This window comes from Mustela erminea, chromosome 1, assembly GCF_009829155.1.
Source record: "Mustela erminea isolate mMusErm1 chromosome 1, mMusErm1.Pri, whole genome shotgun sequence".
Classification (NCBI taxonomy): domain Eukaryota; kingdom Metazoa; phylum Chordata; class Mammalia; order Carnivora; family Mustelidae; genus Mustela; species Mustela erminea.
Genome location: NC_045614.1, coordinates 59144823 through 59161366, shown reverse-complemented (window position 1 = coordinate 59161366; position 16544 = coordinate 59144823). Strand labels below are relative to the sequence as shown.

Sequence of the window (16544 nt, the reverse complement as noted above, 5' to 3'; positions counted from 1 at the left end):
TCTGTGGATCTTCACAGAAAACTCGAAAGCCGGTACCACCGTCGCTGAAGGTAAGCGTGAACCAAACACAGTAAATGCCTACAACAGCAGTCAAGTCCAGCCAGCTCTTCCACCCTGCCAAGGCCCTGGGCCGGATGCCTACTCTCTCTGTGTGTCAAAAAGGAGATTAAAGAGTGTTAGAGAGATGTTAAAGGCAGTTTAGAAGCAAACTGAGACTTTCTGAGGAAGGTAGTAAGTAGGATTGGGTGAGAATTAAGAGGATCTTTACATCTCCATGACGTGATGCCTGATTTAATGCCAGATAGATGCAGGACTGACGGCAGAGCCTCTGAGGACTGCGAGGCCACTGCAGGGTTGTGAGCAAGAAGAAAATACAACCAGTGAGTGCGTTACTAGGGAAAGTATGGTCTGACTCATGGAGAGCAAATGGAGATGAGAGAGCCTTCAGAAGAGGAAGATGTGAGAGCCTTCAGCTGACCCATGGGAGACCAGCAGTGGGTGTTGGTGGGGGTGGGGAGGGACACCTTCAAGGAATTTTCTCCATCCCCTTCTCCCATCTTGAGGGCCTGACTCTGCCTTGCCAGTCAGTATAGCCGAGGCTGCAAGAGTCGGTTCCAGCTTTGATTCTCCTTCTTCCTTGGTGGGAATTATCCTCAAATGGGGAGGGAGAGGCCTATACCTGGGTCACAGAAATGCAGACTGCGATGGGGAGAGAGCACCAGCCAGATCCCAGAATTTCCAATCCTTGAATCATGTCCTTGGAACCACGTCTCCCAGTACCAATGCTCTTCCAGTCTTTCCATGTGAGGGAAGCAAGCACACAGTCACCACCAGGATGGAGATGGACAAAAGATGCTTCTGTCTTTCAAAGGGTAGATTGGAGGGGCTAGAGCCCCATGAGCTGGAGGATATCCCCCCCCCCCCAATTCTAGCATAGATCATCCCACACACAGTTTAAGAACACTTAGAAGTCAAAGAGCAATCATCAGGAGTTCACAGGTTCACTAAGGATCGTGTCGATTGGAAACCAGTATCATTTGCCGCAAGTAGACAGTACCCATCAACTAAATACAGGAGAACAATGCCGCTCACTAGATATTGCTCTAGCTGCTCTCAATCTCCACCTACTGAACTTTTATGTGGCTTGAAAGGAGTTTTCTTTAAATGGTGAGAAGAAACATTTCAAGGCAATAGCTAATACAAGATTCTCATGGGCAATCAAGAGTAAAACAGAGCTCTCAGTTATGACCATTTATGTTTTAACTAATTTTTATTGAGGTATAATTGACATATAATATTATATTAGTTGTAGGTGTACAAGGTGATTCGATATTTATATACATTTCAAAATGATCACCATCCATCACCTTAAATAGTTACAAAAAAATTTTTTTCTTGTGATGAGAACTTTTCAAGTTCACTCCCTGAGCAACTTGCAAGTACGCAACATAGTGTTATCAACTATCTCCACCTTGCTGAACATTACATCCCCATGAATTATTTATTTTATAACTGGAGGTTAGTACCTTTTGACATCCTTCACCCACTTCTCCCACACCACCCCCAGGCTCTATATAACCATTTTTATAAACGGTTATTTTCGGGTAAATTCTGGCTAATGCAGTAACATAAGAAACTGCAATGGGAGGTATTACTCTTGTAAACAAGCGGGCAAAGTTGTCATTAATTAATGTGTGTACAATTACATCTCCCTGAATAAATAAAAAGTTCATTACAGTTTAAGGGACTTCTGTAAGGTAGCTGAACAAAGGTTAAATATACACTTGTAAATAACCCCCCTATAAATATAAAAAGCCAGTTAAAAAACTGTGATAAGCATAGCCAGTTAAAAAATTGTGTCACCCAGAGCCTCCTTCATAGAAGAGCTGTTGCTCCATCTGCTGGGAGTGCAGTCAGCAGATAGCCTTCAGATGAAAGCCCCTCAGGGATGGCATCAGAGGCAAAGAGCCATCCAATCAAGAACACATCCTATCCAAGGAGGCACACATCCAATGAATGAGGGAGGCAGGGACCAAAGTCACCAAGACAGTTCTGATGGGCTCCCCATGCGGCCAACATCACAGCTTGCCCTCTCTCTGCCTCCTCTTTCTTCATTCCTCTCTCTTCCATGGTAGTGGTCCCAGAAGCCAGCTTCCTGGAAAATCCAACATGTAACAGTGATGCTATGGAGAAATGTCCCATTCCCAATAGCAACAGAAAGTATAAAATAGCAAAGAATTTCATAGAGACTTCCATAGAAAGGATTAAAAGCAGGGCAGAGAGTCCTGGTTCAGGACAATGGACAACCAAAGGCTAGAGTTGCCTTTTCTTGTGCTATATCCATACTGATAATGAAAATATCCAACAATTTAGAAGAAAAAGGACCATCCCTCTTGCAAATAAACAGGAGACTCCACGATGGCCCTGAAACTGTGAGGAATATTCCAAATGGAAAGAACTGCCACCCCAGGAGGGTAAGGAGTTTTGGCCAGAACAGAGAAATGCAAGCAGGGGTCAGAAGCTCTTTGGGAGATTCTGATGCCATCCTTAACCCCCACTTGAAGAGGAGCTAAGAGACTAATCTTTAGGAATTTCTAAAAGCTGTCATTAAAAAACACCCATCAAACACTATCAGTAATACCACTAGAGAGATAAGGACTACTACTTTATCTATAAAACAAAGGCAGAGGATATGGGGAAAAAGTAGAGATTGTGGAAATGGAGTATATAATATTTCATGTGAAAGACTAATAGATGGGTCATACTGCAGAACAATGCAGCACAACGGAATGAAATAGATGGAAAGTTTGAAAGAACAGTTAGGAGACATTGAATCTAGAAGTTTTAATATCTAGCTAGTAGGGACTCCTGAATGGAAGGAAAGAAAGACTATACAGGAAGCAATATTAAAAAAAAAAAAAAAGATGGAGAACCTGTTGAACCAAAGAGATAAATTTATCTTTGAACTGAAAACACACCAGTGTAAAAAAGAGCAGATCACTGCAAAACAAAGAACTAGACACATAATGGTAAAATTTCATTACACCAAGGATTAACAACTCAACCCTGACAGTTATCAGTAAAATACATGGACTATCTACAGAGAATGAGAGTCAAATGAAATCAGCAAAAGTGAAGGGAAGAAGTTAAAGAATGGTGTCCTTCAAGTGCTAAGACACAGTAACTCTTCACCTAGCTTTCTATATCTAGTCACACCATCAGCAAAGGCTGATAATGAGGTGAATGTGTTTTTGTATATAAAAGTATTCTAAGATGTTTGCCACACTCACAGATCTCACTGAAAAAATTAATAAAGCAGGTACTGGAGTAATGACAAAAAATCCAGGAGGAAGCTGTGAAAGACAAGAAGCAGAGGTGAGCAGAGACATATGTTAAAGGTATTTGGTTTACAGAAATACTGATTGAAAATAGTTTGGGATATATGAAAAGAGCAGAGAGGGGTAAAACAATGCCAAGAAAATAGTCTGTTGAGGAAGAATTATGGTTTTGAGTCACTCAATTAAGGGTAGCAAATGTGAATGGATTAAACATGTCTATTAAAAGATAAAGGCTGACAGATAAACTTAACACACAAGAAGGGAGGTATAATAGTAGTATAGGACAAAAAATGTAAGGCAAAACCATTTTAAAGTCACAAAGATAACGGATCAGTCATGTTCTGGAAGGAAACACTTGAAGGGTTAACAGAAGAGTGACTAGTGCAATTAAAGTTTATTTGCAAAGGTATTTGTGGGCTAAAGGAACCAGCAAGAGATGGTGAGACACCCAAGGACTAGCCTAGGTCTCCAGAGGATGGGGAGAGGGTGATGTTCTCAGGACCCAGGGAAGTTGTGGCTGTAAGAGGGTGCATTGGCTGCAGTCTTTGATAAAAATTGCAGCTTTGGCCATCCCACACCCCTTCAGGGTGGTGGGTGAACCTGGAACTTGAACTCACTCCCTTCCCATTCACTGGTCTCTTGGAAGCCAGAGAGGGCAGGGGTCAGAAGCTGCAGTCCATCCAAGGCCAGCCTCTGGGGTACAAAGCAGGACAGAAAAGGGGGCTTTCGGGTGAAAGTAGAAAATCATCAATGAGATGTACATTTCATACATGAAAGGAACAGCCACTGAAGAAAATCATGAGCACAGCTCTTAGCATATGCAATAACAAACTTGAAAATCTATAAAGCAAAACTAATAGAACTATGAGGAGAAGTGGGAAAATCCACATGGCTCTCTCATAAACGTTCACACTGAGATAGTGAGAATGTCAGAAATCTTCATGATATGATCAAATAGTATCAATGAAAAAAATAAAGCAAGATGTTACTAACTAGATGAAAGTTTCTAATGATAACACTGGAGCTGATGAGAAGGAGTAAAAGAAAGGACTTTGAAAGACTAGTATATTTTGGGAGAAAGAGTAGAGATGTCAGTTAACACCAGAATTTCAATAATATGTATTTATTGTGTTAATTTAAAGATAATGACTAGAAGAACAGAAATAAAAGGTGTGATTTTCAAGGCAGTAGAAAGGAAAAACGGAACAAAAGACATTGAGTGAGGAATGTGAGGATGGGAAAAATGTGAGGATGGGTAAAGGTAATAAGCAGAAAAATTAAACTAGGATGAATAAACGCAAATAGATTATATTAATGTATTAAAAGATAGGGCCTCTCAAACTGGATTAAAACACAAAATCGAGCTATACTTCATTTACAAAAGATGTACCCAAAACGGGATAAAGAAAAATGGGAAAAAGACAACCATACAAAACATACAATAGACAAATGTCGACAAAAAAAAAAAAAGTGTAACCAAGTTATGTGGGAAGACATAATTGAGGGTGAAAGTGTTAACAAGAATGAGGAAGTGTACTTAATTTTGATAAAAGACACATTCCACCAAGAAAAAAAAATCACCTCTATTGGCCTAAATAAAAAAGAAGCTTCAAAATATTTAAATAAAACTGTAAATATGGGGGATTTGACAACACACCCTTCTCAGGAAGTGACAGATCAAGTAAAAAACAAGAGAGAAAGGATGAAAGCTTCCATTTTTCAAGACAGAAGGTATTAGCACACACGCAAGCCCTGCAGACCAGTGGTGAGCCCAGGGAGGTCAGAGCCAAAGGCTGTAATCCCAGCTCTGAGATGAGACAGTAACCCTGGAACCAGCTCAAATGCACATGTAGGGCTAGGGAGATGGGAGATGGACTCCTGACTCTGCTGGCCTCATGTGTCTCCCCAACATGGAGGCTGTCTTGTGGACCTCTGAGGGTGGGACTAGGGCAAGAAGTGACTGTCCCTGCCCTTTGCGCCTTTCAGCTTTCTCACAGTGCAAGCAACGCTTTACTTTTGGGCTTTAGGGACATGAGAGAGGTCTGAAAATATGTATTCTAGGAATTAGCCTCACAAGAGTGGCAGTCCATGTGTTCTAACAAATAATAAGGTTATTTCCTTGATCCCTCTGGTTTAGTCCTGCTGGGAGGGGTAATTGTCATGGCAGCACCTACTTCCCAGGGGTAGTGGGCATGAAATAGGGTCCTAGGTCAGGGCAAAGCCCCTTCCCAGGCCCAGGGTCAGTGGGTGTGGCTAGCAATTTTACATTCCTAAATTTGAAGAATTTTTAGGGGAGTGGCCCCCAAATTGTATAAACTTCAGGCCCGAGACATAGCCTGCTGAGCACATCACCCCCTTCTTAAAACTCTGCAGTGACTGCTCGTTGCAGAACAGCGATCAGCCAGAGGGTCTGAGAGGTCAGCATCCTGTTGGTCTAGCTCCACACATCTAGCTTCTGGCTCCACTCATACTGGTCCTGTGGGCTCCTGGAAGAGGTCTTCTGGGGTGTCTGGGTAGCTCAGTTAAGCATCCAACTCTTGGTTTCTGCTCAGGTCTTGACCTCGGGGTTGTGAGATGGAGCCCTGCAGTGGAGTCTCCTTGATATTCTCTCCCTCTGCCTCCCGCTCCCCACATCCCAACTCATATTCTCTCTCTCTCTCAAATAAATAAATCTTAAAAAAAAAAGGTCTGCTCCTCTCCTGGGGCGTTGGTAAATGGGCTTCCCTCTGTCCATAAGGCCCTCACTGCTTGACCCCTTCTCCTAGTAAGGTTGACTCCTACTCCTTCACACCCAGCTCAAAGCCCCTTGGTTGATCATCTTTCCCTGACCTCTGGTAACTAGATCAGTTACATATCCTGGACTCTTCCCTTGCCAGGATCCAACATAATTCTGTCTGTACCTCTGTTTCTGGAATAAATAGATTATTGGATGAACAGCCAGCTTCTTGGCTGTGAATAAGTTAGGGGAGGTACACCATTTGATAGTGGACTCTGAAACTATATTCTCCTTTACATCACACCTGGTCAAAGCACCTTCCCCCAGACATACCTGTCTCATTTCTGCCTGGTATGTCTGGGCCCCTCTATCCCTAGGTGAGGGCAACAAGGTAGGGCAGAGGCCAGCGCTGCTTGGAGCTCACAATGCCCCGGTGGTTGCCACCTCTCTGTCCTGGAATGTTCGAGGCCAATCCTTCCAAACACAGAGCTAAAAAAGAACATCCTAGGATATCAGACATCAGACCCCATCTTGTCTGATGGTGTCGGATGTGAGGTCCTGTTTGGATGGAATGGGGGTAATCTACTCTGGACAGAGAGACACTCTCCCACAGCCCTGATCCCCAGCTGTCTCCTCTTTGCTCAACAGTTCCCTCTCCACATGCCCCTTGCAAGACTGCCTTCTCCTTCCTTCCCCTCTTGGCTACCTGCTCAGCCGTCCCCTTGCATCTGCTCCCACCCAGGCAGCTACCAGGACCACCAAGACTCCTGCCCTGGAGACCCCATCCTTTAAATGGTCTGCAATGTCCTCAGAGACCCTTGTGTAGATAAGTCTGGTATCCTGGCTTCTTGCCTCCCCACCTCCTACCCTGGTCTATGAATTTGAGGGTTGGGGTGTTTCACCAAGTTTTCTCCACGCTCCCCTTTATACCTTAACAATGCACTGAAAAGCATTTATCTCCCCAGCTTGTGAATCAACAGGTGGGATCAAACTTTTATGACTTACCAAATTAATTGGTTAAAGCCAATCTTCCTTTTTTTTTTTTAAACTTCTATTTTCTTTGTTAGTGAGCAAAACATCTTTCCAGATCTTAGCTGGTCTCTCAGCCCTCAAAGATACCCCACAGACATGCAGCAGCCCCAGCCCCCATGGTAACCCTCCAGTCTGCCGGGGAATTCAACATGTAACCAGCTTTGTCATGGGGATGCTTCCCAAGTTACTGACCCCACATTAGGTGCCCACTGCATGCCCGCCCAGCCCCTTGAACACACATGTAGGTGCTCTTTGGCTGTCTTCTCTCAATGGGGCATCTCTCTCCAGCTGCCACAGCACCTTCAATCTGGCCTTGAGACTTCTCTAGTTTTGATTCCCAAATGGGAATCCAGCATCTGGCCCCCTGGCCTCTGGTGTATTTCCTTACCCCATGGGACCCTTTCTCCCCAGTGCTTCAGTCCCTCCAGCTCTGAGCCACTACATCCAGGCTGCTTCTCAAAATCTAATGGCAGCTCGAGATTCCTTGTAAAAACAAGTATAAAACAAAGATGGAACCTAAAGTGTTGTGGGTGCATTTCTGGGTTCTGAAGTTTAAATTAAGCTGAAGGAACTCATTTCCATTTTCAAGGTCTTAAAGGAGGATGGACAGCCAGACTGAAAGGGGGTTTTAAGGCAGGGTTCGTAGGCCCTTCTTAAGAAGGACACAGAGGGCAGAAGTTCTTCTCAGGAACTGTTCCCTCAAATCCATAGGAAGAAAGGATGAAGGGAAGAAGACAGCTCTCAGAAGTAAAAGCATTGGTGAGGGGTTATGCTGGGGATGGCTCCAGGACCTGATTCTCCCCCAGGAGAAGACTATTGTGCTGCCAGGACCTCAAGTCACTTTTGGTGGTTGGATCATCCTTAGTTTTGGACCATCCCCAACCTTCATGCTGAGCTTTGGGCTGTCTCCATTCACCTCTCATTCTTGGGAAGGTGATTCCTCCATTGGGATTGAGTTTATCCTCCAGCTCCTCATAATTTTCTTCCAGGTTTGATTCTCCTGGTGAGTCTTTCTCCAGTCTTTCTCCATTCTCTAGAGATGACTCCAGTGTGGCATACTATTTCTGAACAGACCCCAGGCTCATTGAGAATTTTTCACTTCTAAATGAGGGCCACAAGGTTTTAGAAAAATTGCATTTCCTTTCATGGATGCCCTCATCTGAATGAACATGGACCATGATGGCCAAAAGCTACAGGTGGGAGCACAACCACTCCCTACTCCTAGGTGTCAGGTCTGGAGCAGCCTGACCAGTACTTCCCACTGCTTCCCAGTAATCGGTGTGGAGCCAGTTCTGCAAGGCTCTCCCAGGAGCCATGGCTCCACTGGGCACTACCAGGATGGAGAGGCTGTCAGTGCTCTGCCTGAAACCCAACCCACACACGGCAACCAGGACAGGACCTTCCGTGGGGTTGGTCATGGAGGAGAACTCAAACATTCACAATGATTCTCTCTCTTCTCTCTCCTTTTAACATTTTTACCATAAAAAAACTTTCAACAGGGGTTCCTGGGTGGCTTTGTTGGTTAAGCATCTAACTTTTGGTTTTGTATCAGGTCATGATACAAAATAGGCTCATGGAATTGAGTCCTGCATCAGGCTCCGCACTGGGCTCTGCTTAAGATTCTCTCTCTCCCCCTCCCTTTGCCTCTCCCCCCTGCTCACATGGGCTCTCTCTCTTAAAAACAAAACAAGACAAAACAAAACCTTTAAACATGAGAATAAGTAGAAAGAACATCCATGCTTCATTGTCTGAATTCAATAAACATTGACGTTTTTCTATATTTGCCTTCCCTTTCTCTCTCTCTGTCTCTCTTTCCACATACACAATGCTAAACTACTGAAAAATACATCAGAAATATTAAGATACACCAGGAGGTATCTCCAACCAATCAGGATGCTCTCTCACGTTTGCACATACCATTCTCTTACCTGGAACAGTGATCAGTTCCACGATAGCATCAATACTTACTTTACTCCATATTCAAATTTGCATATTTTATAGACTAAAAAAAACCACCCTAGAATCAATCAGTAATGATGCATTGCAGTTGATCATTGATCTTTGGACTTTTTTCTCCTCTTTTAATTTAGATCAATCTAAATATATTCCCTTTTTTACTTTCTTCTACAAAATGGCATATATACAGTAAAGTACATTAATGTTAAGTGTACAGCTCAATTAATATTTTTTATTGAAATATATTTTATATGACATATAATTCACATTTTTAGACTATACTACTCAATGGTTTTTATTATATTTAAAGCTTGTGCTTGTGGATCACCTCTACCTAATTTTCTAACATTTTCATCACTGCAAAAAGAAACTGCATACCCATTAGCTGTGCCTCTCCTTTCTCACTTCCCCTCAGCCCCTGGAAACCACTAATTTAATTTGTCTCTACATGGATTTGTCTGCCCTGGACATTTCATATAAATGCATGGCTTCTTTCACTTAGGATAATATTTTCAAGATTTGTCCATGTTGTAGCAGGTAGAGTTCATTCCTTTTTGTGGTTACACCATATTTTATTGTATGGATGTATTTTATTTATCCACTCATGACTGGTAGACATTTAGGTTGTTTCACTTTTTGGCTACTATGAATAATGCTGCAATGAACATTCATGTATAAGCTTTTGTGTGGACAGATGTTTTTGTTTCTCTTGGGTATAAACCTAGGAGAGGAATTAGTGGGTCATATGCTAACTCTGCAGTTAACTCAGTGAGGAAGTGGGGAACTGTCTTCCACAGCAGCTGCACCATTCTACATTCCTACCAGCAATGTGTGGGGGTCCCACTTTCTCCACATCCTTAGCAGCACTAGTTAGTGTCTTTTTATTATAGCTATCCTCAGTGGCTATGACATGCTTGAGGTTGATTTACTTTTCCCTAAGGACCAATGATATTGAACATCTTTTTAGAAGGTGATTGGCCACTTTTATATCTTTTTTGGAGGGATGTCTAATCAAATCCTTTGCCCATTATTAAATTGGTTTTTTTTTTTTTTTTTGCTTTTTCTTGTTGAGCTGTAGTTTTCAATGAATCTATTCTAGATAAATGTCCCTCATCAGATATATGATATATAAATATATTGTTTCATTCTGTGGATTATTTCATTTTCTTGATGGTGTCCTTTGAAGCGTAAAAAAATTAGTTTTGATGAAGTCCAATCTATCTATCTTCTACTGCTTGCTTGTGTGTTATATGTCTTATCCCAGAAATCATTGCTTAAGTCCAAAGTCATCCAGATTTACACTTATATGTTCTTCTAACAGTTTTATAGTTTCAGCTCTTACATACAGGTAAAATTTTTCTTCTGAGCACTGCCTTTGCTGCAACCCATTTTATTTTCATTCACCTTAAAGTATTTTCTGATTTCCTTTGTAATATCTTCTTTGACCCACTGGTTTTTTAGAAGTGTGTTGTTTAGTGTGGAGATTCCTCAAGAAATTCAAAATAGAACTTCCGTATGACCCTGCAATTGCACTCCTGGGTATTAACCCCAAAGATACAGATATCGTGAAAAGAAGGGCCATCTGTACCCCAATGTTTATAGCAGCAATGGGCACAGTTGCCAAACTGTGGAAAGAACCAAGATGCCCTTCAACGGATGAATGGATAAGGAAAATGTGGTCCATATACACTATGGAGTATTATGCCTCCATCAAGGATGAATACCCAACTTTTGTAGCAACATGGACGGGACTGGAAGAGATTATGCTGAGTGAAATAAGTCAAGCAGAGAGAGTCAATTATCATATGGTTTCACTTATTTGTGGAGCACAACAAATAGCATGGAGGACATGGGGAGTTAGAGAGGAGAAGGGAGTTGGGGGAAATTGGAAGGGGAGGTGAACCATGAGAGACTATTGACTCTGAAAAACAATTTGAGGGGTTTGAAGTGGCAGGGGGGGTGGAAGGTTGGGGTACCAGATGGTGGGTATTATAGAGGGCACGGATTGCATGGAGCACTGGGTGTGGTGAAAAATAATGAATACTGTTATGCTGAAAATAAATTAAAAAAAAAAGGAAAAAAAAGAAGTGTGTTGTTTAATATCCATAGATTTGTGAATTTTCCAAATTTCCTTCTGCTGTTGATTTCCACTTCTAGTCCAATGTGGTTGAAAAACATTCATTGTATGATTTCAATCATTTTAAATTTATTGAGATTTGTTTTATGCTGTAACAACTGATTGATCTTGGAGAATGTTCCATGTGCACTTGAGAAGAAAGTGTGCTCTACTACTCTCCTGTAGAGTGTTCTATAGATTTCTGTCAAATCTAGTTGATTTTGAGTTTTGCTTACATCTTCTGTTCTCTTATTGATCTTCTGTCTAGTTATTCTATTATTAAAAGTGAGACATCAAAGCCTCCTATTATTGTTGAATTGTCTATTTCTCCCTTTAATATCATCAGTTTTTTCTTCATGTATTTTGGGACTCTTGTTATGGGCATATCTATTTATAATTGTTATATCATCTTGATGGATTGAGTCTTTTATCATTATAATATGCCCTTCTTTGGGCATAACAATTTATGTCAAAGTGCTTTTGTCTGATATTAGTATAGCTGTTCCAACTATCTTTTGGTTACTGTTTGTTTGGTATATATTTTTCCATCCATTTACTTTCAAGCTATTTGTGTCTCTGAATCTAAAGTGTATCTCTTGTACACAGAATATAGTTGGATTATGTTTTTAAATTTTAAAAATCGATTCTGCCAACCTTCCCCTTTTAATTGAAATTATTAGTCCATTTATATTTATTGTAATCCATAATGTGGTAGGATTTATGTCTGCTATTTTGCTCTATGTCATATGTTTTATTTGTTCTTCTAGTCCTCCCTTATTGCCTTCCTTTGTGTTAAATATGTATCGTCCACTGTACCATTTTAATTTCCTTGTCATTTTTTTGGAGTGATTTTCTTAGTGGTTACCCAGGAGTTACACTTAACACCTTTAATTATAATAATCTAGTCTGGATTAATATGAAATTCATTTCAACAGTATGTAAAACTTTGCTTCTATAAACTCTATTCCCTCCCCCTCCTTTATCGTATTGTTGTACCCATTATATATGTGTGCCCATCAATAGAGATTTATAAGCATTGGATTCGGTGTTGTTCTTCAAAATGGATAAGAGAAAGAGCAAGCTACAAACAAAAATTATATTTGTACTATCTTTTGTATTTACCTATGTAGTTACATATCCTGGTGCTATTTATTTATTTGTTGCCTATCTAGTTCAAGTTACTATCTAGTGTCCTTTAATTCCAGCCTGAAGGACTCTCTTTAGTATTTCTTGTAGGGCAGGTCTTCTAGCAATGAATTATTTGTTTTGTTTATTGAAGGATAGTTTTGTTGGACATAGAATTCTTGATTGATAGTCCTTTTTCTCATCCCAGAACTTTGAATATCTCATGTCATTGTTTTCATGATTTCTGTTAATCTAATTGAGGATCTCTTGTACATAGTGAGTTACTTTTCTTTTGCCACTTTCAAGATTTTTTTCTCTTTGGTTTTGACTTTTAATAGCTTGATTATAATTTATCTAAGTGTGGATCTCTTTGAATTTATTAAACTTGGGCTTCATTGAACTTTTTGGATATGGAGTTGTTTTTCATCAGACTTGTTAAGTTTTCAACCATTATTCACATATTTTTTTTCTATTCCTTTTCCACTCTCCTCTCTCTCTGGGACTCCTATATCAATGAATTTTATATATTTAGATGCACATGTAACCACAGCTCAGGTGGTTATTGTCCCCAGCCTTTGGAAGTTTCCCATGTGCCCCTTCCTATCAAAATCCCCATAGTCATCCGAGAGTAACTTCTATCCTAACTTCTATCACTGTAAGTTATTTTATATAATAATTTTATATAACTGAAATGATATAGAATGAACTTCTTTATGTCTGGTTTTATTTATGCATTTTACTATTGACAGATATTTGAGGGTTTTTCCCAATTTTATCTTTTGTGGATAAATATTCTTAAACTATAAACATAATGATAAACTAATCTTAAACTATAATCATAAGCTATAAACATTCTTGTACATATCTTTTGTGGGCTCATGCAGTTATCTTTTCCCCTGATATATAGACCTAGAAGCGTGATTTCTGGATTATAGAGTACTGGCAATAAGTGTTCCAAAGTATTATTTCAATTTAAAGTCTCACCATCAATTTTTGAGGTTCCAGTTCCTCCACACACCTAATGACACCAAATAATGTCAGTCTTTTTGATGTTAGCCATTTCAGCAGGTGTATAGTGCTATCTTATTTAAGTTGCATTTCCCTGATGACTAATGATATTGACCATATGTTCATGTGCCTAATGGTCAGTTGGATATTCTTTTTATCAAGTCAAACCCATTTCTAAATTAAGCTGTATGTCTTTTTCCTATTGATTTGTAGAAATTCTTTTTTTTTAAGATTTTGTTTATTTGACAGACAGAAATCACAAGTAGGCAGAGAAGCAGGCAGAGACAGAGGTAAGGAAACCAAGAAGGGATGGTAAAGTGCCCAGGGACTATGGACAGTGGGGAGTCTTTGCCATTTCTGGGTCTTCAATGGGCAGGGAATGGGATAACTGGGCATGTACACTTAGAATATTCGCATTCAGACCGGTCAAAGGCAGGACTGACCCCTGCTCAAGACACAGGACACGGAAGGGGCAATGGCATGAGGACCCACAGGGAGCCAGGGCTCTGAGGGAGGGCTGCCTGACATGTGCTGTGGCATTTTGTGCAGGATATAAAAGATTTTGACAGGACATGTAAAAACTTTACCTTTATATGTTTTTGTATACCTATGATGTTTCAACTAGAAGCACAGAAATTGGAGCAGTTCTATCCCATTACTTGCTGATCACTTCTCTAGGTGTAAGGACCTATTTAGCCAGAGCGACTCCATCTTGGTTAAAAGCCATTTTGTTGTTTGTGCAGTAAACTTAAACTGACCCTGCCCCCCCTTCCCCCCCGCCAGAGAAACTTACTTAGAAGCAAGTCTGGGAAACCAGTAAAATATGGTCAGCCAGTTCCTAAGAACAGAGCCCAGAATACAAAGCCAGGTCGGCCATTTCCTGATAACAGAGCCCAGAACACAAGGATGAGTCAGGCCAGGTGGAGACATCCAATCAGTAAAAAGCACACATATTGTATCCCAAACCACCAAAGAATGTAAACCTTGCCTTATGGGTGCCAAACTTGAGCACCAATTCTGACCAGAGTAATAGGCTAGTTCAAACAGCTACTAAAAGTGGGTAAATTGTAATTCAATTGGCCACCTGCGTGTGGCCTAACATGACTATGCAATGTTACAATCTCATTGGCCACCTATGTGTGCCCAGGCTTTTGCTCTATAAAAGTTAGTCTGTGAGGCTGGGAGGGGTCGCCCTCTTCAGAGGCAGGCTTGACCAGTCAGTCAGCCAATTTTTAAGCCTGTAAGCTGGGGGTGGTCGCTCTCTTTGGAGACAGCCCTGGACAGTCAGTCTGACTTTTAATGCTTGGCATAGAATAAAGCTCTGCATAACTTTAACTTTGTTTCAGTCTCGTTCCCCTGGCCAATCAGTCTGACTTCTAATATTTGTCATAAAATAAAGCTTTAAATAACTTTCACTTTGTCTCAGTCTTGTTTCGTTTAATAACGGACCTAACACTAGGAAGAGGGCATTTTCACACTCTGGTAACACCCTGCCCCTAATTCAGTTTAGCTCTGCCTTCTGCTTCTGAGATAAGCAAATGACCCAATCAACCCACCCTTGAATGCATTCACACTCCTATGATTGAATCACATGGAGGGAGTCCATCTGATAGGAACTCCTGAAGCCCAGTCCCAACCCCAATGGCACATGTTTCTATAAAAGAGCAGAAGAGTGGGAAGGAGCTGGAGTGCTCAGGAACGGCCTCCTACTCTAAGCTGGGGCAGGGCAACCATACATCTGTGGAACATAGAGAGCCTGACCTGGGTGGGACCTGGGTCCTGGGTCCTGGGTCCTGGGTCCTGGGTCCTGGGTCCTGGGACCTGGGACCTGGGACCTGGGACCTGGGGCCACAGTGCTGCTGCAGAATCTAAGGCCTCTTCAGAGACCATTTTAGCCACTGAATCAGGGTTCCAGGGACTTCACTGGAAGGAAATATTCTAGGAAAATCAAGTAACTATGTTGTGATGAAGAACAAATTAGCCTGATGGTACCGGGTGCAGGAGGGTCAATCTTTCCTGGGGTCTGGGCCTCTTCGGAGAAAGGGGTTGGGTCCCAGATGGGTGTGATTCCCTAAAGAGTTTTCTCTGGAGACCAGGATCCTAAGAACCTTGCCCTCATGACCACCCCGGAGGCCCAGGTCAGGTTAATCTGAAATCCCACCTAAGGCATGCCCAGTGTCTGGATGAGAGAAGGGGAATTTGCAAGTCAGGATTTTATGTTTTGATGGTTATCACTATATCGAACCCCAAAGAGTAGTGTGTGCTCTTTTAACAACAAAACAGCAGGAGCTTTTCTCCATAGCCTTTAAAATGCCATCTCTAGGCTTCATTTACTCTTTTTTTTTTTTTAAGATTTTATTTATTTATTTGACACAGAGAGAGAGGGAGAGCACACATGCATGTGCACAAGCAGGGGGAGGAGCAGGCAGAGGGAGAAGCAGGCTCCCCGCTCAGCAGGGAGCCCGATGCAGGACTCCATCCCAGGACCCCGGGATCATGACCTGAACCAAAGGCAGAAGCTTAACCGAATGAGCCACCCAGGCATCCCACAAGACTTTATTCTTTATCAAATTGGTCGTAAAAGTAAAAGTTCCACTCTTTTCAAAATTTGACTTTTCAAACATCTAAACAGCTGGTGAAAGATAAATGACAAGCAGTTACTTATTCTGTGACTTGCTTGTAGATGCCCTTGGCCCGTTTTTATTGATGGGTTCCTATTTTCTCACTATTGACTAATAGGCACTTTGTTAGACAGATTATTGGCCCTTGTCCACCATATGTTGGAAATAATCCCACTCATTTTGTGGTTTGCTTTTTGATCTTGAACATGCCAATTTCAGACTTTTATTTTTTAACTAGATATTTAATTTTTAAATTTAAATATTTCCTGGTTTTAGTATCATGCAAAATGGCCTCCTCCATCATAGTCAGTTTTTGAGAACACTCCTTGGAATTTTTGAGCATGAATTCCATAGAGGGTGCTCTGAACCTGCAATGGGGTGCCCATGTCGCAGCCCACAAGTTCATGGATACAAAGTGGTACGGTTTCCTGGAACCGAACCTGTTTTCCTTCTAGAGCCCTCCTTTGGACCATTGTGGAAAAGGGGCTCCTCCTCAGTGCAGGCTAGCCTGTCACTTGGGTCTTTCCAGCATATTCTGGGCTTCCTCAGACCCCTTTTCTGGGAGGGTCTCCTGCATCTCAGGCCTGGAGTGGGTGCGGCTTTGTATATAGATGCTGGGAGCGCGGGTCTGC

At 41.5% G+C, this 16544-nt stretch overlaps 1 long non-coding RNA gene across 1 annotated transcript in view; it reads right to left on the bottom strand.

Moving 5' to 3' along the window:
* Positions 1-1262: 1262 nt before the first annotated feature.
* Positions 1263-16544, bottom strand: part of LOC116588113 — a 44600-nt gene continuing 29318 nt past the window's right edge. Inside the window, exon 5 of the long non-coding RNA XR_004284788.1 lies at positions 1263-2155. This is a non-coding gene — a long non-coding RNA (uncharacterized LOC116588113). The remainder of the gene's footprint in view (positions 2156-16544) is intronic.